This window comes from Vanellus vanellus, assembly GCF_965231255.1.
Source record: "Vanellus vanellus genome assembly, chromosome: 3".
In the NCBI taxonomy this organism is placed as follows: Eukaryota; Metazoa; Chordata; class Aves; order Charadriiformes; family Charadriidae; genus Vanellus; species Vanellus vanellus.
Genome location: NC_138907.1, coordinates 119,163,799 through 119,186,554, shown reverse-complemented (window position 1 = coordinate 119,186,554; position 22,756 = coordinate 119,163,799). Strand labels below are relative to the sequence as shown.

The 22,756-nt window shown below is 40.9% G+C and overlaps 1 protein-coding gene across 1 annotated transcript in view; it reads left to right on the top strand.

Annotated features, from left to right (window-relative positions):
• Positions 1–22,756, top strand: part of LDAH (lipid droplet associated hydrolase) — a gene marked incomplete at its 5' end in the record, with an annotated part of 126,184 nt that overhangs the window by 79,070 nt on the left and 24,358 nt on the right. The gene's annotated exons all lie outside the window — the stretch shown is intronic.

Below are 22,756 nucleotides of genomic sequence, written 5' to 3'. Positions count from 1 at the left end.
CTACTAATCTTCCAAACAGATGTGCCAGAGGAACTGTGATTGCAGCGGGGTCCTATGCCTTTGGCAGATATCTGTGGACGTGTAGGTCTGTATTGGAGGCTCTCTGTGGGACTGTGCAGTGACTGGAAGCGGGATGGGCAGTGGGGGTTCTTACTGCCAAACCCAGACAGCCCCGTTTGTGCTGTACAAACCTGATGTAATGACAGTCGCTCTGCTGCGGTGCCCCGTGCCCGGCAAAATCCGGCTCCCGGTCGATAATGTCAACTTCTGATAGGAGTCATATGGTTCTGTTGCTTCGATTCCTATTAATTTGTGTCAGTTTTCTGATGAGCGAGGAGAAAGCAAGCGTGTGGTCATACATACACTGGGCTTTCAGGCTTCTTCCTTTGATAATTTAGTGTGGGAGAAAGGTATGTGAAGGTCTGTGGGGTCACATCTCCCCAAGCCAGGAATCCTTCTCTGGTCCCCACAGATAAACTTTTACCTCTCAAAACAGGTTATCCGCATCCAGGGTTGTATTGGAAATGGTCCTTGGCCTGCATTAACCTCCAAAAAAGCATGGCCAGCCATTGTTTGTGAAGGCTGTTTGGCCCAGACCACAGCAGTAGCAGGAATAATTTAACAGAATGGATTTAGTGTGCTGCTGTCGGAGCCGGACTCTCCGAGCTCTTTAGTGCCCGGGGGAGCGAGCCCGGGGGCTGTCAGCCTGTTGTCATTTTCTGTGTGCGCCAGTGTCGGATCTGTGTCCAAGCTGTAAGGTAAATCGAGGTGAGAAACCCGGCTGAAGGCTCCTGTACTCACAGGGTGTGATCTCTGCCTCTGGTCAATTTATTGACTGAATTCATTATAGGAGAATGAACCCCCCTGTGAGCCAATGTCTTGTAAAACTTGCATAAATAGGCCTTATTGATGCAACTCGTTCCTTTGGGCTTGTGATATCATCTCTCTTGAGCAGAATTCCCCATCAGTTTCATCTTCGGAAACTGATGATGTTTTACAGCCCAGTGACTCAGGACCACATGTGTGGATTAATAATCTCAGGGCTTTCTGGATATTGCCTGCTAACCTTGTCTTGCATTGTTTGCGGACAATAGAAAATGTAACCATTCAGCAAAAAATTTGCTAAATCTAACACAACAACCCAGTCTGTCTTATGGGACCGCTCATCTGTGAGTTACTGAAGCCTCTGAATTTGTGGTAAATGTTTTTCTGATTGATTTCTTGTCCCTTAATAAACTGCTAGATATAGTTCAGAAACGTTCAGCAAATGAAGTTGTTTCTCCTCTCCGGGAAGGTTGCATGTCAACTCATTAAAAATACACATATTGCCTTTGGCACGTACATCTGTCACATTACTGTAATTGTAATAAAAGCTATGATTAAGGGCAGAAAAGATGGTAAAAGTTTCCTTAAAACTACTACGTCCGTTAAAACAAACCAACCTGCCAGGGATTTGTTACCACATCCAAAGCTTAGTCACAACAATGTTTTCTCTCCTCTGAAAGGAAATGAGATTTGAAAACTTAATTATAGCGGAACTCTTAAGACCGAGTGCCGCTCCCGTTGACATGGAGAGGGAAAAGCTCCATTCAGTGGCAGCAGAATCAGGCCCTTAGTTGAAAGAGTCAGTGAAGGAAGAATTATATTACCCGTGTATCCCACTGCTTCGAATTTAGTTTGCTCCTGCTTCTTATCCAAACTCATCTTTCCGTTGTCCGAACTTTATAGTTGATGGTACATGGAAGCCTCAGTCCCACCAGCAGAAGGCATTGCGATGACACTGTGCAGAAAGGTAACATCATAATATAATGTCTTGTCCCAAAGGGGAAATAGTGCAGAAAGAGGAGAAACAGCAGGGATTGTAAAGAAAATGGATTGTAAGGAAGGGTGGGAAGACATAGCGTATAAATAATAAAGGCACTAGTAGAAATAAGCAAAGGGGTCTGGAGGCAGTTTGCCTACCTGGATTAAACTTCTAGCAAAGATATTTCAGGGCAAAAAAAAAAGCACTGCAATGAACAAACTAGCATTTGGGTACTAGTATTCATGAACCGCGGAGATGAATGGACAGAAAAATTGGACACGAGTGACCTTGAGTTATCTGAAACGTTGTCACTCTGTTTATTCAGGCTAGCAAAACAAGGATGCCCCTATCTGGCGCAGCAGTGGTTGTTCTACAAATCATGTTCAGTCCCGCAATGCTGGGATACTTTGGCACTCCAGCGCGCTGAAATTTGTAAACATTTCTTCGGTGACAGATGCCAGTAGCAGGCTTACAGTGACAGTAAACCACTCTATCTACACGGGACAGGATTTATTGTCCAGCCGTTTGACTGGCAAACTTCCTCCATTTGTTTCTGTAAAATTTCCACAAAAGCACAGACATTACTTAATGGGTAAACAGCGCGAGGCTTTTTCGAGAGGCGGGCTCGCGGGTCAGGGGTGAACGTCTGGATGACAGTGAAGATACAGATAAGCACAATAGCAAGAAAAACCTCCCAACTGGCCCAAACGCGGCGCGTCCTTTGTGATCTTGAACCTGTGACTTCCCTGGAGGAATCTCCCTGTTTGTTTAACCTTTTCGGGGAGCACGGCGATGCGGGGCGGGGGCAGGTCTGCTTTGTGCAATCCAGGCAGGTTGGGAAGGAGGGGACTCAGAAACCTGAAACGAGGGCTTCAGATGGGTTTAGGCTGTCACACGAATGCAGGCTGGAGACAGTAGATTTCCAGTTTATTTTAAGCATCCAGGAGGTGTTGTAAGGAGACGAGGAACTGAGATTAAACGTCAGAGTTTGCATTCAAATTTTATCTTGTTCCAGGTGTGGAGACATTCGGATCTCATGTGGAGTTTTTACATTTCCCTTATTTTACAGAGAAAAAAGGGCTAAGGCGGTTTCAGGCACTCCGCTCTTACACCCGCAGGACTCTGTAGGAAGTGAGTCCTGACTGTGGTGTTGCGCTTTGCCTCCCAACCGTAGCTGCTTCTCTCTGTTGGCTGCACAGGATGGCAAAATTATGTCCTTGAAGTGCCACAGAGCAAAAAGCTCACTTTGCAGAACCGTCAAATAGCATCTGGGAGATAAATTTGTACCAAAAGCCAGCGAAACACAGGCTTCCTGTTGCTATGAAAATGGAACATAAGCTTTTACATTGACTAAGTTATTTTAAAATTTTCTCTCCAGGGAGCTAACTGGAAAATTTCGTTCTGGGTTTGAATTATCCCAACCTTGGGAGTTGTCATGTCTTGAGATCTGTTTCTATTCCAATTATCTCTTCTTAATCAGCGAGATTTTAAATATGGCATTATGGGTGATCTTCATCTGACCGCTGTGGACATCATGCTGCCCAAATAGTTGGCATCTAAAGCCGGTCAGGTGAATCACACCCTACATTTCTCTATACTGACCTCAAAGGGACCCTCTATCTACTAGATATACCTAAAATTAGAGGAGATAAATCCCACGCTGTGTCTATTGAGTCTTCATTTTGCTGCAGACATCAGAAAACAGTGTCACGTGAGTTGTCTGTGCAGCCTTCACCGTGGCTGCCAGGACAGTCACATACCCCGTGCTGCGGCTGAATTAGAATTTACAGCTGCTGGTTTCTAGTGAGAGTCCTGTTGTTTGTTTTCGACCTACTTTGAGAATTCATTTTACATCTCCACGTCCATTTCCTGATAAGTAAGATGGGAAATTTTGGGAGAGCTCTGGTTTTGGGACTAAAATGCTGTAGAAATACCCATCTACCTGAAATGCTCGGGTAAGGACAGCGCGTGGAGTTGTATTCATGGCACCCAATAGCCCCTCCACCTATTCTGCTCACATTTTTCAGAGTTAAAAAATAGTGTTTAAAGTATTAGGTAAGCACTTGATAAATGAAATCACTTGAAATGGTGAAATAAGAGTGCTTTGCCTCCTAAAGAGTATTTTTAAAAGCTGTATAACCACATAGCTAAAATTTAGTTTGCTTTTCTTTCTTTGTTTGTACATTCAAATGGTGTTCTTTTCTTGCACTGAAATTAAAACTTAACTCCTAAAAGTAACAGAAGATGTAGTGAGCACACCTAAATTCAGCAGAGAAGGCAGAACTCTCTTGGTTTTGTTCCGTAAAACAATGAAAAGAGCTCTGCTTTCTGCCCGGAATGGAACTAAACTCTCCATTGAGGCACGCAAGGCCAAGGGGGAGTTGCGCATTATATTCTCATCTAGGTTTTATTATTTCAAACACTGTGCTAGCTTCTTAAAAAAGAACCTGACGTTCAGGACAAGCTGTTGCCCAGCATCACGTAGCTGATCAGCAGCAGAACCGTACGTAGAGCTACGTCCCAGGGCAGCAATTGATCTACTGAACCCGCTTAACCATTAGTTTAACCTTATGAATAAATATATAAACATTTGTTAGTCATGAGCAGCTTCCACAAGCCACGTTGGCTAGACAGGCCAATGTGGATGCAGTCCATTTTAAAATAGAGACAGAGACTGATACCGCAAAGGATTTCAGGCGGCACCCTGCAATCTCACACCCACATTTTTCTTAGTGGGCGGGAGAATGAAAGCTTTTCCTTTTTCCCCCCATCGCTACTGGACAACTTTGCAGCTCTTTGAACACAGACCAGTACATTTTCAAGTCGATTTTCTAGGCTGACTGAAAGCAAAGCCCTGGCAGTAAAAAGTGATTGCTTTGTTTCTTCTGATGAGTGTAAGTTTTAGATAACTTCTGGCTGTAATGCAGAAATAATTTCAAGGTTGGTTTTCTACTTTCATGATTAAATATGTATAGAATTTCAGACATGACGTATAGCTAGACAAAATTTCATGGAGAACAGAAATTGCTGACATGATACGTAAATTATATCTACATAAACTAAATAATGCTAAATCTGGGCAGCGTAGCGTAGTATATCATAGGTGGGCAAAAAGGATGCAGCTCAGCAGGTCTCCTCTCTTCTTCCTGTCTGCATTCTTTGATACTCAGTGGGGCAGAAAGAGGTCAGAACGGTACACCGGATAATATCCCGCCCTCTCACTAGCATCTAACTAATTACGATTCAAGAGAAGTCATCTTCCCTGAAGTCAGGTAACTCTACAGCTGTCTCTTACGGGATGTTTTTTGCCTATATCTGAATTTCTGCTGCCAGGTACAGCCAAGGGTCAGAAGGCGGCTTTAGGTAGCCCGGCAGTCCGACCCGGCGTGCTAAATCCTCTGCGTCTGCCGGGTTTCGCGGCAGGCTCCTGTGTGCTGTCACAGTTGAGCCCTATCCGCTGCTGACATTTTAAGTGATGATCGTAATATGTATTTCTGCAAAGTGTTTAAGAGCGTGTTTCCTTACCTGTGGAAACACAGTAATATTTTATCACCTGCTTCGCAGGAAAAGGGGCCAAAGAATAACAGTCTTTAATATTTTCATGTTTCCTCTGCTACTGTTTATTTTCCTGTGCGATGCCTGACTAAAATGTTTGTTTAATGTAGTCGGACAACTCACCTTACCAAGGCAGCACTTAAGCTGACGGAAAAACCTCACATCTGCTTTATTCTTTCTGTGAGTGAACTAAACTTTTCCTTATTTCGGAGTAGGATGCTCATATTAAATTACAGGAGGAAGGCAACGACTTTTATGTATTTATAGTCCTATTTATTTTTTAAAGTCAAGCTGCTTCATAATTTACCCCATTTCCAAAAGAAAGAAAGATGTTTAACAAGGACTTTTATTACTTGCAAAAGCTTTTACTTTCCTGTGAAAGCCTTGTGAAAATAATAGTAATAATGTGGAAATTTCTCATTGGGTTCGTTTCAGTTAATTATTCCTCTTTTTCTTCTTGGGGGGAGAACCCAACGAAAAAGCCTCCTATCGTAAATATTACTCATAAGGCGTGAATGTTTTGATAGTGGGACTGCTGATCATTTCCATGAAATATGAGGCACAGTTGGGATTTGGTTGGGGAAGGGGAGATTGTTTATTCACCCCTGGCGGAGTTTCATCCCCAGGGATACGATTTACTCCCACAAACTTGCAGCGAGTCTAATGATGTGTTGCAAATGGCATGAAAGAGGAAGGGGTAACATCAACAAAGCAGAAAGGATGTTGAAAATAAATATATGCCAGTTAAGTGCTAGCAGCTACAGTTGCTTTGTGTTGGCCAGTGCCCGACAGTCATCTGCAAATTGGCACTTTGTTTTCCCTGGGCCCAACACAAAGCCCCCTGAACTCGGGGGAGGGATTCCCTTACGCAGTGGGCTCGTGCCTGTTGTCTCAGAGGTGTCTGTCTAAACTCCCCCAAGGAATATCTGAAGTAGAGCTCGTGGCTCTGTCATAACTTGTGTTTACTGGTTGGGAATTTAGCTTGATTCATCGAACTCTTTCATCATTTAGTGCCAGCAAAGCACTTAAACACAGGGTAAATCCATACCTATGGGAAAACTATCCACATTTGCGTCCTGGAATAAGGGTTTTTTTTTGAAAATTACATTTACAAAGCTGCTAACTAATGCAATACCTGTCGTTCCATGCGCCTAAAGGGAACAGTGGTCTGGATGTAATTCCTACAGTCATCTAAAACAATATTGCAGTCTGCTGTGCTGCTGCTTCTTGTCCTGAAAACGTCCACCAGCGCTCACCGTCTCCCTTGCCTAATTCTTTAACGTGACTATATTGACAAGGAGAAAATGCCTACAGAGTCTTGATGGATCTGGGGAGGAAGTGCTGGTTTATCTTATCTGCACCCAACGGTGCAGGAGATTGCTTACTGGTTACTGCAGTGGTCAAGTGTATAGTGCGATGGGCAAGTGCATTTAAAATTAGCTTTAGAATCAGTGGTTTATATTTAGTGAAGGGTGCTGTAAAGTTCACCTTTCATACCAATCAAAGCCACTCCACCTGAGAGGAAGTTCACCTCATTCAAAGGACGGGTGGTCCAGTTGCTGAATTTCATCAGGGTTCCTCAAGAAAGAGTCAGCGTCAGGCCCCAGTCCAGAAGAGCACTTAAACTGACCTCCATATAGCTACTTACACACATAAACCCTTGTCTAGAAGAGCATATTAATTCCCAGTGGAGCTCAGGCAGGAACCACAGGGTAGAGATGCTAAATTGCTGCGGACACTGTCCATCCTGGCCACTGAGCACCACCTGCACCAGACCCTTCTGTACCCCTCTTGCAGGATAAGAGAGCGGACACTTCCCATGACCAAAAATCTGGACCATAGCAGAAATGTCATCACCACAACCATCTGCAAGGGTAAACGAGAGCTTAAACTAGAGATTAATTTCGCCAGCTAAGGAATAGTTCTGCAATTTGAAGATGGTGGGAGTTGTTCCAAAGTCACTTAAGGCAGGATTAAGTCTACAGACATTTCAGTTTCCATCACGCACCCCACTTCACCTGCTCATGCTTCATCACACAAAGTGAGTGAGTTTCTTGCGCTCCTTGACAAAGCATCTATTGTTTATAAAGCACCTGGGTATAATTGTTGACTAAGTTTTTATTTTTGCCTTCAGCCTCTGCTATGCTTTCTCAAGCACAGCTGAGTGGTTTTCTTGTGTAGTTCTGATCTTCCGGCAACTTTAATACCGAGCAGATTGGAGAAGTCCCTCATAACAACTGCAGCTTTTTCTGCCCATTTGTGTCGATCGTGGTTATGTATTAATTGGTGTGTTTTCATTCTAAATTCAAATGTAAACTTAAGCAGAACCCAAAGTCAATGTTTACATCTTGTAAACCTGTAAACATCAACATTTTAGCTAAAGTGTGTGTGCATGTGTGGAGGCGCATGTTCCTGCATTAGTCATCCTTGACACTAAGCAGTTCCTTCTGTTTGATGTTTTAAACAATGTTATACGATATTTCCAAGATTGCTGTTGCCAATAATTACTGGTAGAAAATATGTTTTCCCCATAGGAAATTACACTGCTGTTTGGTATTATTAGTTCTTACCACTGTTTTCTGACTCTTTCTGAGGAATGACAGAGATCGCTTCCTCAAGAGCAAAGGATAAACTGGAAAGGAAACTAGCGTTACATTCATCTGAAGAACCTTACAGTAAGACAGGCAACTTACCAGTTAAAAAAATGTGACCAGTAGTAGTGCTTTCCCTACGGAAAATAAGGAAAACTTTTGAAAATAAGTTCAATCTACTTTTTGCAGGGCATTTTGATTTAGCACGGGAATACAACCTAGAATTGATTCAGCACTTTGCAATTTAAGCAGCTTTGCTTTAGAGTTTAGAGGACTTTTGAAAGAGTCGTATTACATCATGTCAAAGTACAGGTGAGCTCTGTTGCACGTGCAAATAGTAGTCTTTGGCAATAATTGTCCCATTGAAGTCAAATTACTTTCTTCTTCTACCCTCTGCTTGTAGTCCCTCAGAAGGACGGGCAGAACTCTGCATGAATATCTGCAATTCCATGTTGAACAGTCGTGGATTTAGAAATAGACTGTAAAATCTGTGGAGCAGAAACGATGTTTTTCTTGATGGTTTGAATAGTCTCTGACACTGAAGCCGACCCCTGACTGGGACTTTCAGCACTCCCACACAGTATAACTAATTCTTAGTTACAAAAAAGATCCAATCAGGCAGTCAGTTAGGACTCTTCCCTTTTGCTACAATTACCAGTAAATTATCAATTTACTTGTGTATTGTCCAGTTTACCTTCACAGAGGCCAGGAACAGGAATTAAAACTTGCCAATGTTTTGCCTATTTGAAAATATTTCTCAAGCGTTTCGTAATACCAGATTGTTGTGAAATTATCCTGCTGCTAGGCAGATTTACTAAGGGAGGCACTGGTGAAGCCTTCTGGGAGATGGAGACTAAGAATTTGTGGAGGTTCTGTGGCAGTCCATTGTGTAACAGAAGAAAGCATCATTTCAGGCTTTTCTATGTGCAGTACTGCCGGTACCTGACAAAATGTGGCCCCGGTCTCTACTGTGGTCCTCAGCCAACACAAACAAGAGTCTGAAGTAATAGCAATAATAGCAATTAAATGGCAAATGGTGAAATAGCGGATGCGTTCTGTGAAGAATTTGACAGTAAATGATAGTTTTGTAAGGCAGAGCATCAGAACTGTCCTGGGAAGCTGCAGTGTCAACGTGGAAAAGAAAGATGTATGGAAACAAACTAAAGAGAGTGGGAGACTAATGACAGTGTAATGAGGACGCTTGTTTTTCACAGGGCATAAGACATGGTTATTAAAAACCACTGTACTTCCTCAAAAGAATATTCGCAAGTATGCACAGGTGTACAGAGATTGGAACACTTTCAGTCAGACCGCTGTCATGGGAGCTTTGGCTTCCTTAACCATGAAAAGGTGATTAATGTTGAAACATTTAGTAAAGAAGGCTTGATGATGAGTTTAAGGGGAAAGGTAAAAAAATCTTCTATATCATGATGAGCAAAAGTGTGTTCATGAAGGATCTAAAATTACGGTAGACAAAGAAATTAATGAGAGGTCAAAGGAATACTGGCAGCAAGACGCCAGATGAGCTAGATGATGTGCAGGTAATGTAATGTAAATTCTAAAAATATCGAAAATAGCATTGCAAGCCTTTATAAATTACCAAAACTATTAGTTAATTGGCTTAACAGACATAGGTGAGATAAATGACAGAACTAGAACATCAGTATGAAGGGATATAACTTGCTTGGGAAAGAAGGGCAGGAAGAAAGGAGGAAGATAGATGGACTTGTCTTTATATCCAGATATTAAAGACAGGGAGATGTGTTGAATATTATGTCCGCCAAACCATGATAGACAGATTCAATAGAATTTTTCTGAGAAAATTCTGAGCCATCGAAAGTGCAGTATGTGGTATGCTTGATGTCTGTAGAGGAAGGAATCCGGCAACATATAGACTGTTCAGCTAGTTCTCATAATGCATTGCCATTTTTATATATAGATATATATTAAAAAATATATATAAAGCAGAGAAAGCAATTGGCAGAGAATATTTGGCAGTTTGATACAGAGAATTTGAAGGTGAGAGCCAGATTGGCTGAATGTATTCACAAAAAGGTAACATTTGTGCTAGGACAGAAATACTTAACATCTAAAACATAGACCTCTATTCATCCACTAATCCCCTTAAAGTCCTGTCATAGTCAGTGCAGAGATATAGGTAATATTTGTCTAATATATCTAGGTGACCACTTTAGGATGAGATGAATTATGTTCTTTCCACCTTCTGTGACGGGAGAAAAAATAAGCTTTACATATCCACATTTAATCAGGTGAATCCCATGACAGATATCAAGAAATTATGACCTTCAAGGAAAAAAATAAATAAATGAGAGTTTTTAGACTAAGCAAGGGACAATTGAAGGACATGGTAAGAGTTTTCAAGTAAAGGAGAATAATTTAATCCACGTGTCCATGGTAGACGAGTTAATGTGTAATGGAGTAGATTGCACCAAAGGTGATTCAGATTAGATTTTAGTTAATTATAAGAATGGAATTCTAGACTGGATTTCCTAAGAAGATAATGAAATTTTCATCATCTGTGCTTCCTAAGGACAGGATGGATAAGTATCTGCTGAAAATGACACTATATCTTTGATTCTCCTTAAGACAAAAAGAGCAATGGAGATTCCTTCTAGTCCTACGATTTCATACAAACTGATTAAAGATGAGTCGCATCCAGAATTTCAGAACTGTTAATGACAGACAATTTACCATAGTAAGAACCAAGCAAAACTGATGAACAAATGCAACATAGAATGTTTGAGGAAACCAAAATAAAGGCAAAAAGTGTCAGACTTCAGTTAAAAGCAGATCTGAAAGTTCAGAAACCATCTGATGGAATACGTGAATGAATCTGCAGGTTGAATGCAGGATCCAGAAACACTGTAGTAGGACCTGCCAAAGATCGGCAGGTTACCTCTAGGAATCAGCTAAATGAGTCTAAGACTCGGGGTAACACTGGAGCATGATCATCCGAACTGTTTAATTATTAATGAATTTTCTGGTATGGCTTAAGCCTTCTCGAACTAGCGTTCTCCTAGAATTCAGACACGGTTCAGGAGTTAGCACTGCCATGCGCTCTTCCCAATAAGCAGTTTGGGGAGAGGAAAAATTTAATTCTACGAAAACAAGCCATTCTATTCCAGTTTGCCTCAGGGCCACAAAATAGTTCCTGGCTCTGTTTAGTATAATGGTGCAGGTATAGCCCATATTCATACCTGCAAAAGCAGCAACAGTTTGGCTGTTGGAAAGCAGTTGTGAGAAAACAGACTGTGGAAATTTGACTTCACGATTGTCAAAGCAGAAGCTGAGAAACTGATACAGTAAAAGGTGGTGCATTTAACGGTTGGAGGGGGGTCAGATAGACTAGGAAAGGCATTTTACAAGGGTATGGATCAGTGAAAAGAGGAAAGGCTATCAAAAGCAAGCCAGTGTGGAAATATGTTCTTTACAGAGTGCTGCTTATGGAAAACCAGAGCAGATTGTTCTATAGCGAATGTATACTTTCTGATGATGTAATTAAAGGCAGAGAGCAACCCACCATTTTCCGAACCATCAAGCCACGTCTGGAAGAGCTATACTATGCTCTCGGTTTAAGAGTAAAGCTGTAAGTCTCTAACATCAGGGAAGGCAAACTAATAAAGACTTTTATGCGAGAAGTGTGGACTAAGTAAACATGTTGTAGCCACTTTTCAATTGTTTACCTGAATCTAGTAGGACTGATGTTTAGTACATGTGACCCTGATAATACAGTACTTACCTAGCAGGATATTTTCCTAGAGATAGTGACAAATATTGTTGAGAAATTAGTTCAAAATTGGATGAATGTAAGCATTATTGTATGAACTGAAATATACTGTTGAGTTACATAGGAACTAATATCTGGAAATGAGATCCAAAGTCCATCTTGTCCAGTCTCTCATTTCCAACAATAGTCAGAACAAAAAGGGCCAAAAACTCTGCAACAGTCTGCCAATTAGTAAAAGCATCGTTCGTAGAATTAGAGGCTTAAAGACCTGAGGCTTTTGTAGTAATATCTAACTCTAAATTTTGGTTGTAGTTCGTTAAGAGAGTTCTAAATATTTGTTGATTTGCAGTGGTTTTGTTGCCAATTTCTTGGCCCTGAGAGGTTCTTAATGTAACAGGCTGTATCCTATGTGCTGTATCCTATGTGGTGTGAAATGGATTTCCTTTGACAGGTTCTGGTATTTCTACCTCTTACTATTCCTTGAGTTGGAAAAAGATTTTTGATGAACTAACGGGATCTCTTCTGGGCCTGGTTGCACTTCAGATTTGTGTTTTTTACTCATAATGAGCTGTCTTTCATTAAATGCCTCAAACACAAGGGAGGACAGACACCAGCTGGAAGGTGTTATTTGACTGAAAGATGCAGGAATTAACTAAATGACATTCAACCTGGGAAAATGAAGCTAATATAACACATACGAAGGAAAAAAAAAATATATGTAAAGTTCTAAAGCATAGGTTCTCTGTAGGTGGGGAAGAGAATCACGGGAGCCAGAAGTAGCGGATGGGTGAGGGAGGCTGGGAGGGGTGATAAAAACTCACAGTGCTGCAGAGTCTCAGAATACCCTATGGAAGTACAGAGAATACCCACAGCCTGCACCACAGTCACGAGAGGATCACTGGTCTCCTAAAAACTCCTCCAGTTCTAGCTCCAGAAAGTTTATTCATTTCTTGATGAAAAAAGTCAATACCTTACTATACGGTGGCCTTAGTAAGACAGCATAAGGAGTCTCTCCACTCTGTATTCGTCTGCTCAGGGGGTCGGTTGGTCAAAATACGGTAAGAGTAGTGGCACGAGATTTGCATTTGGAAAGCCTGATGAAGGTGGAACCGTGGTCTCCTTTTCCTCTGAGTTTGTCCACTCTGGAAAATCATGCGCTATGTTCTTCCAAGGTTAATGCTGTTGAAATTGTGCTGTCTGGACCTTGAACTAAAAATCTGGCTTCATGTTTCTCCCTGTACCCATTCCAGAGCATAGCTCCTACTAACTTACAAAATAGAGCAATATTTTGATGTGTGGGACTTAATAAATTTACACCTACAGCCACAATCTTGTTGATAGAGTCAACATAATCTGAAGCCAACAGCAGTAGGGAAATGAAGTGAGCCCGGGTAACCCTTTGTAGTATTATGTTTACTTTAGTCTGATGAACAAGCTATTAAAGAATGTGTGTGTGCATCCATTAAAGTGTCCAGATTGGGGCTATCTTCACAACCACTCATTTTTGTTGGAAAAGGAACTATTCTGATTATTTCCTGAAATTCATTAGCCAATGAAGTTGAAAAGGTTTTTGTTTTTTTTTTTCTTTGTTATTGTCTCTGTTGTTTCATTAGTATGGCATCTGTCTCTGTGTATTCTTTCTGTCACAGTAAATTCATCTCCTTAGCGCAGCAAAGAATACGATATTGTTTTTACGTAATTAAGATACCGACTACAGAGCAAAACCACACAGAACGAGATCTAGTCATGGCACAACAACACAGAGTTGATTTTTAAATTAATCAAGGGCATGTATGTTTCTCAAAGTTTATCAGGGTTAAGTCGGAAATACTTAAACTCTTTTATATTTTACAGATATGTGCAGCATGTGTAAGTCTTTTTGTTAAGATTTCTTTCCATACAGACATAGTTCCAACTAATCTTGAATTTCCACAGACAACATAATGTGACCCCTCAGTTTCTAGTGTGAGTTTACAATTAATTGAGTCCTGATCCAATCTTTTTCTTGCAAACAAGCAGGCAAATGATCTTTGGATATTCAATAATCAAGCAAGAAGCTTAAAGACGTGAGGAAAAACACATATTTCAGTCCAAGTATGGGAAATCCCTATATTGCTTCAAGAATCAAGTATAAAGAAAAAATTTATCTGTCGCAAGTTAGAATCGTGTTTCTTCGCTGGAATTAGCACGGTTTTCCAAGTTCCAGTGTGGATCTGTTGATATCCGTAGAGTCAACTGACAACATATTGGTTTAGGATATAGCTCTAAAATCCTTAGAAAGTAATAATAATGCTGCTAGATGTGTGTTTCTTCAAAATCGGGAAATCTATTTCATACGTTATTTGCTTAACTGTATTGAGGATATATCACTGTGTTTGAAGTTTAGCTCAATAGATACAGGTATTCATCTAACAACCAGCTAGTTGAAGTGGTGGCTAAATAACCCTAAGCACTGAAAAGCTTGATTGATTTCAGTCATTATTGTTTGCTAAAACTAATAATTTAGCTGAAGGATATTAAGTCCTTGCTTTGACACTTTGGGTTAAAGAGCTACCAATGATATAAAGCACTCTTTTCTTTGCTTGGATCCTTGATTTGAGCCCGATCAGAGTTCCTCTATCACAAAACCCCCACAAATAAATCAAACACGTTTTGGCACAGTTTGTCGTCTCTGCTTAGCAAATGTATGAGACTAAACTGACACTGATCCTTAATCACCTTTAATCCATGGAGAGGGAATGATCCTACCAGGGCAGGAAAAGGGTCATTGGCAGGATCATGGGGAGAAACTAAGTTGGCAGTGAATTTCATAAGCCTGACCTGGGAATAAACGAAGGGCTTCCACTTTCAAGGTAATCTGTGTATGTAAGAGATCTGCATATAAAAAGATAGGATATTTTGAGAATGTATTTATGTGATAAAAGCACAATAAACACAGTGTTTGTGTGTTAAAACTTTGGTTTAATTTCTAAGATCTAAGGCCTTATTGTTTATGATAATTATATAATTAACAAGAGATGTTTTCATTATTAAACTCCGGTGACCTGGTTATGAATTACGAGGGGTATCAGCAACTTGAGATGGAGTAGAATGTAATAAAAATGCTTTAGGGTTCTACAGCTGTCGCCAGGTACGTTGGCCAGTTTCTGTAGGTTTGCAACCACAATTTTCTTTTTTTTTTTTTTTTTTTTGAGAAGTGCCTTTCCTTTCCTAGTTGCTATGTGAAAAACCCACATGAAGGAATATTTACAGAGGCCATGATACTGCAAAGATTTATGTTATATGCTTCACTTTCTCTGCTTTGGATTATCCCGCTGACCCAGGCTGACTCATAATGTATATCGGGCCAGCATGTGGTCCAGCATGATAAATACAGGCTTAAAAGAATGGGATTAGACCACGAAAATTAAGAAAAAAAACACACTGAAATTGACTTTAGACTGTTAAACCAGATAAACAAATTGAATAAGCAAAAATACATTAGCAGGAAAAGCTGAAATGCTTCTGTGTTTCTTTCCTAGAAATCCTAGCCTGAGCCAAGACCGGATCTGTAGGAGCCTGTTTCCTAGATGGGGATCAAGATCGCAGAGATACTGGGCTTTTGCCATGCAGGCCAAGGATGAGAAAAGAATAAACTTTGTTCCTTTCTTCCAAAGTCTTTTTCAGGAGAGGACTGCACTTTATGTATCCTCAGTGGATGGAGATGACTTCTTGGGTCAAATCTTTGTGAGCCAGGATTTAGGATTCAGCTCCAGCTTTGATACTGCAAACGGTCCATGCCAAGTAAAGCGCTCTCAGGTCGTTGTGTGGGTCTCTGAGCAGAGTTCTGAAGTGCTCATATTCATGTCTGTGAGAACTCCCATCTCATTTCAGGGTCTGAATGTCAAAGTTACTGAAGGAACCGATGTATTTGGGGTTGATCTCTTTTACACATCTCTCTCTTACACATTTGTACTAGGGCATGTAGTGATAGGACAAGGGGGAATGGCTTTAAACTGGAAGAGGGCAGGTTCAGATTAAACATTTGGAAGAAGTTTTTCACTCTGAGGGTGGTAAGGCACTGGAACAGGTTGCCCAGAGAGGTTGTTGAGGCCCCATCCCTGGAGGTGTTCAAGGCCAGGCTGGACGTGGTCTTGGGCAACCTGGTCTAGTGGGAGGTGTCCCTGCCCATGGCAGGGGGGTTGGAACTTGGTGATCTTCAAGATCCTTTCCAACCTAAACCGTTCTATGATTCTTTGATCTCATCCCAGCTGTGCTGTGGTGGGGTTCTTGAGACGCTGAATGTTTTCATGATTTATCACAGGTTTAGTTCCTCCTTCAGCACGCAGGTAGGACTGGCTCGATTTCAATAGAAAACTCTATCAACTGCACAACTTCTCATAAAGTTCATGCAAACTGCATACACCTTTATTTTATGACAAGATCAGCTTATTTCAGATGAACCAAATATCAGGGATTGATGGAAGACATACCTAGTTGAAACTACAGGACAGTTCTGTTCCTTCAAATATTTAACACTATCACTCTAAGCATTCCTGTTAAAAGCAAAGAGGCAGCAGATCATATGCAGAAGTGTATGTGTGCGCAGTACTGTGTCCTCCAATACTTTTGTCTTGGCTTCACTAAGCCAGTTTAGAGAAAGTTTTGAAGTTCAACAAGTACAATTTTCTCACAGAGACACATCTTGACTCTGGGTAATTACAGTCTACCCCTTAGCTCTGTTTTCATTTATTCTTCATAGGATAGCTTTGAAGATTTAGGTATTTGCTCACTGTAAAATGCAAGGTTCAAGGTAGTAGTGGGCAATGCTAAAGGGAAATGATCAATTTGGCTCTGTAAACTTCATTATTATTAAAGAAATATATTTTTCAAGAATTAATTAATAGTCACTTTGTTTACACAATGCTTTTCGCTTCAAGTATTTTTAAGACAGTCTACAAAAACCACTTCATTGTCATAGCAGCCTGAAGCATGTTTTTAAAATGAGGAAACTGAGACATAGATTTTGTAATTTGCACAGGGTCTCAGTGGAGTTCAGTGATAGTTCAGAAAAATCCCAGGCCTCCTGACCTTTCATCCCACATTCAGTCTTATCTTTCACACGTAATGATTTTTCAGAATACTACTTTCAATCTTATTTTGTCTTTATTAAACCCCAGATATTTCTCCCTTCAATGACAAGTGAGATATAGTGGTGAATGCCAAACAGATTGAAGCTACATGTTCACCCTGACTTCGGCATGGACACCAACTCCGATACAACTTCCACACAACCCGTTATGGAAATTCCCCACTTTTGCATTTTTAGCCAGGGTCCTGCGGACTCCTGGATGTGCTTCATTTTGTGCAGAGACTCATTCTGCAGGTTTGGGTGAGATAGCTTCATCACTTGGGAACTGGGCTCTAGGTTCATTTTGTATTGTACTTGAAATCATGACAATCAAAACCAATAAATATTTTTCCGGGACTCACGGTAATGATTCTGGGAATCTTTAGAGATTTTTGGCTTAAGCAAGCATTAGCACTTGTTGGAAGTCTTCCCAGAGACTGTAACACCAGGTAGCAAGAACTGACAAGGTGATCCCACAAGACGACCTTCCCCTGCGTAGCCTAAAGAAGGATTTCAGAGGCCATTCATTTTTCATGTCTTGGCTTCTGGTTGTGCCCAGTTCACAGCCTGAGTTTCAGAGCTGCTGAAATGCTCATACTAACAGTTCCTGGGAGCCCATTGAGATGGCTTTCTGATCACACCCAAAAAGCGAGTGAATTCTTCTGAGTTATTTCCTTCGAAAAAGCAGCTCAGTATTCATGAAATAAGGAAACAGAACAACTTTTTTTTTTTAAAGGAAAGAACTAAATATTCAAAAAATGCCAAGGTTAGTGAGTACAGCATTAGGAAACAGCAGAGAGATTTCTCCCTGAACTTGTGACTTAGCTTTTAAAAAAAAACAGCTTTTCTGAAGAAGCCTGGTTTGACATTCCACAGGAGCTGGAGAGGTGGTTCCTCTTCCTGCTCTATCATGGTATCTCTTTCAATATAGCTCTCCATAGACATTAAACATCTTACAGTGTAATGGGGATTACAGGGAAACAGTAGATTTAGGATATTCTGACCTTAATATTTTTACTGTGTCTCCTGTTATATTCTCATAAAAAGTTTGGGAAATATGACATAGCTGAAACAACTATTAGACAGATGTATGACTCTTTGGAAAATAGGATTCGGGAGGATTTTTGAAACTGGAAAGATGTAGCTAGCAGGGGTTTGCAACAGTCTTATCTTCATTCCTTTACTATTCACTAGTTGTGTTAGGGATGTGAGTGATGGAATATGGTGAGTGTTTACTGAGTTTACAGGTAGTACCACACTAGAATATGCCGCAGATGCGCTGGAGAGGGGCAGGAGGAAGATGACCTTCACAAGCTAAGAGAAGTGGTTGGGGGGCAGGGAGGGGAGAATGCTGTCATTCCTTAAAGAGCCAAGTTGTTCTGTATGTAAATTAAGTACAAGGGTGGTAAATCACTGGTTAAGCAACAGTTCTTCAGGAAAAAAGCCTGGGAATGTCATGGGTTACAAGCTGTTGTGGGTTGACGTGTCGTGTAGTAGAGTGACAGATGTGATTTTGGAACATATGAAGAGGTACATGGGCTGAAAGAGCTACAGATCTACTGCTGATGAGAGAGACACTCTCCAGCATAAACTGAAATACCGTGTCAGGAAGATTCAAGAGAGAGAGGAGCCACTGGACGTACCCAGAGGAAACCAAGCAAGAATGATAGCAGGCTTAGAGAATAGTACCTGAAAGGAGAGATTGTTGGAAGTATAAGTTATCTGGCCTTTGTAGATACTTGCCCTAAGATTAATTGCATTAACTGCATTTACAATTAGAGGAACTCAGGGCAGCATGCTTAGATGTGAATGCGGCAAATACATATGCTTATCAGTTTCCTGTGGCAGTAAGGTTCATAGTTAATTGCACATGACATTAAAAAAGTACTTCCTTTTATTGTTTTGCATTTTAGGGTATTATGCTGTGAGAGAGGGAAAAACAGCGTATCGTGAAGTATCATTAACATAATGGCAATAACACATCTTTAATTGTACTTCTTTGACTGTTTTCACCACCATTCTCAGTTCTGCGGTGTCCCACAGAGGCTGTGACTGTCAGTATACCCAGTTCTTCAGGTGTGGTCATGTTATGTGGTTTATATAATGACATCACGGAATTCTGTATCATCATCCTCCTATTATTTATGAAACGTAATATATTATTTTACTGGAGTTTTGCGTAAATGTGCCCAGTGAACAACAGTCATCTTAGGAGTCTCTGGGTTTCTTATTCCGTGTCTAATTTAAAAGCTTGTAAGGGAAAACAATATTTTGAGTTTTTTCCCTCCTCTTCAGGTCTCACGTTTTTCACTGCCTGGTCCTCACAAACTGACTAGCGTTGTGTCCTGTGCAAATGCTGACAATTAACTACTTATCCATTGACAAGTTCATTAAGAAATAAGTTACCCATGACTTTGATATGAAGCTGGACTATAATCTTGGGCCAGGATTCATCCCATCTCAGTTTGGGCACTTAATTCAAGTTGGGCTGCAAAAGGTCCAAAGGCCTTATCACTGAAGAGAGTCATCTGGAGGGGTGATTTAACCCACCCCAGAAATGGTGAAATCACCAGGTGTGTTCAATAATGATTTACAGATTTTAGTAATAATTACTGCTTACTCAAATGTATTTGTGATGAATCGAGACCTTATTCCTTGCTGTGATGAAAACCAGCTAATCTAATCTAATCCTAATCTTTTTTTTTTTGCTTCCAGACAATTTCTTAACACATTACAACCTTTCATTTTACAGCTGTTTAGTTTCAACCAAAGTTTATTGTGCGAAATCTAACACAGAGCTTTTAGAAGACCAGTAATTTTTGTCATCTGGTTGTGTTTATTGAAATGTTCCGGAAATTATAGATCAGTAAAATGTTATTTTCGTTCATAAAGTCAGTAGCTATTAGACAGTTTTTTCTACTCCCCAAACCACTGCACAGGGTGATTCTTACATAGCAGATTGTTATCAGCTCAGCAATTCTGTATTTAAGTTTCCTCAAAACTCCTAAATGTACCTTCTGGCCCTGTATTTTTCACTGTTGCTACTTCTCAGTACCTCACTACTCAAGGAGAAATCATTGTTATTGCCGGAAAAAGTTTATAGAGAGCAGAAACGTCCTGAATGTTTTAAACAAGAAAGGGGTGTGCAAAAAAAAAAAAAAAAATCATTTAGCTTCCAAATAGTGTAATTATCTTCTTTAGCCACTCCCTTAGCCTGTACAAATTCTGCTGTAGGCCTCTTGTTTCTGATATACCTAAGGAATATTTTATTGTTTATTTTTAAATCGTTTAATGTTTGTTCTCGGAAACCTACTTTTGCTCTTTGCAATTTCCTCTTACTTAACGCCTACTGAAGTTTAAGTTCCTGTTTATTGGCTTCCCTGGGATCATGTTTCGAAAATTTGAAGGATTTCTGTTTGGTTGAAATGGACGCTTGAACCTTGCCATTCATCCGGTGTAGCTTAATCCTGCCTTCCTGGTTCCCCTTCTGGCACAGTACACAACTCTTCAGAGACAGTTCCTTTTGAAGTACTGTCATGATTGCCTTTGCTGTCTTAGAGTTTTACTTTTAGGATCTTTATGACTAATCTAAGATTACCTTAATTCCACTTAATTTCTTATTTTTTACTGCAAAAACCACACAAACAGCTTAGAAAAAGGAGCAGAATCCACCACCAACAAGAGGTAGGACAGAGAAACCAGTAAGATGGGAGAAGGGGAGCACAGCCGTTCTTACTGTTCCCACTCTTGCTGTATGACTGAACTGGAGGTGGAGAGCTGCCTGCAGAATCCCAGTAACGTTGAACGAAGCGATATGTGTCAGGTTCTGCATGGATGGCCACCAGTATTTTCATCCCTGCCTGCCATCCGCTGCCGATGCTGCAAGGTAATGGCAAAAGTTCTGGCTGCAGGTAGGCTATCCACCGTGTCCTACTAACAAGAACCTTATTCTGGAGTGGAAAATAGAAGGCCTGGCATACTAAAATCCTCATGTAATGGATTGGGTACAAGTGCTGTTGCCAGGGACACCCTGCCAAATCCAGGCTTTTGCACTTAGTGCTTTGTGAAATTTTGTAAATCTATAGTAAGCCACATCCATCACCGGAAGGACCGGCATTTAGGGTAGCAAGAGCTGCTCCCCATGCTCTGCCCTCCCTTCTGACACAAAGCAGTGCCTTTGGCAGACAGCTAGCTTTATTTATAGGTAGTTGTTTTGAGCATTAAAGTCATATTTGTCACATTAGAAACAGGAATCAATCTGAAATTAATTAAATACCTATCAAATTCCTCATTGTCTTTTACACCTCTCATTTAAGGTTTTTCTAGATGATTTTTGAAGGTACATTCTACGATAAGTGTCCTTGTGAAAACAAAGGTGTATAATGCATCAGTGTTTGGAGCTGAATGGAGAAAAAGAAGATCAATGTCAGGGCATGAACATAACAATGCTGTAGATGGACAGACTTGTGCCAACTGCACCGCAGGATTAGATGAGTGGGTTTCTAGACACAAAACTGCATGGAGGTCCCTTTGCCCAGTAGAATAGGATGGGACCAGCAAATTTGCTGGATTGTCTGTATGATGTCACATCTGCAAGCCTTTTGTCTAGGAAATGAAGAACTTGCACTAGCTGCGTTCAGCATTTAATTGAAAAAGACAGAGCTCTGCAGGCATATAACAGAATTGCATCTCCTTTGGCTGGCTCAGAAGCAGATACTACTTTCTAGGATTATTGTATTTTTCATTTGAGAGCACTGGCTTTGTCTTTTAACATTTGATCTCTGGAGCCATCACTCATCTTTCTGGTGGCGTTCTGTTTCCTTAGAGCACTGCTGGCATTCAGCCAACTCCATGTTTTGGTCACCACCAAAGACCTATGTGATTGCCATTTCCTCCGCTATCACACATTGTGAGAATGGATTACCCCTGTCTCAGAGCAGTATCAGATCCAACACTGTAATTAACTATTTGTGCACAAAACTTAATTGGTTCATATTTAAAAGATTGTCATAGTCTTTCAATTTTTTCCTGGTTTTCAGAAGAGGATTAGTGTTTTAGAATACTTTCAGTTATTCTAGGACCTGGAAATTGAAATGCTTTGAGGTAATTTAACCATTCAGGGTCTTCCATTGGTTTTGTAAACTGGTGAGAAAGGAGAATATTGCCCTCCGTTACCACGTATAGGTGTCCTGGTTTGATGTTATGAATGTCTCTGTGATCCAACAAGCATAGAGGCTTCAGATTGTGAGGGCAGGAGCGGCTTGGCCATCTTATTAGCACAGTAAGGTGACTGGACAGAAAAAAGGGTAAAGGAAGTGCTAATTTTTTGGATAATGATATCTGCACATTTCTTCAGTTCAGCACTGATGTCAGAAATGGATAGCCCCTCTTAAAACTGGGTAAGTCTGAACAGTCTTTGGAGGACCTCTCACTATCTGCAGACATAATGCAACATTGATGGTCATGTATGTCGTGGTTTAGGCCAAATCCACCACTGGGGACCCGAGGGACCCCAGACGGGACCGACAGATGCTCCCCTCTACCCCTCTACAAAGAGAGAGGCAGAGGAGGAAAAAGAGACTTAAGAGTTTAGAAGAAACTAAACTACTTTAATGAAATATTAATAATAAAATAAAAAGAAATAATGAAAAATATATACAAAACCGTATCAAGCTCCCAAGATGACAATCACGTCACCGGCTGGCACTGGGGCAGTCCCAGGCTGGACTCAGTAACGGACGGGAACTGGATTCCGGATCTGGAGTCAGGATTGGGATCACAGGCAGAGAGAGTCCTCCTCAGACGTCGGCCATTGAAGGAAGAGCCCGTGACCCTTTGGTCCCTCAGCTTTTATACTGAGCATGAGGCAGATGGGATGGAATACCCTGTTGGTCAGTTTTGGGTCACCTGTCCTGTCCGCTCCTCCCTCCAGGTGGGACCCCACTATG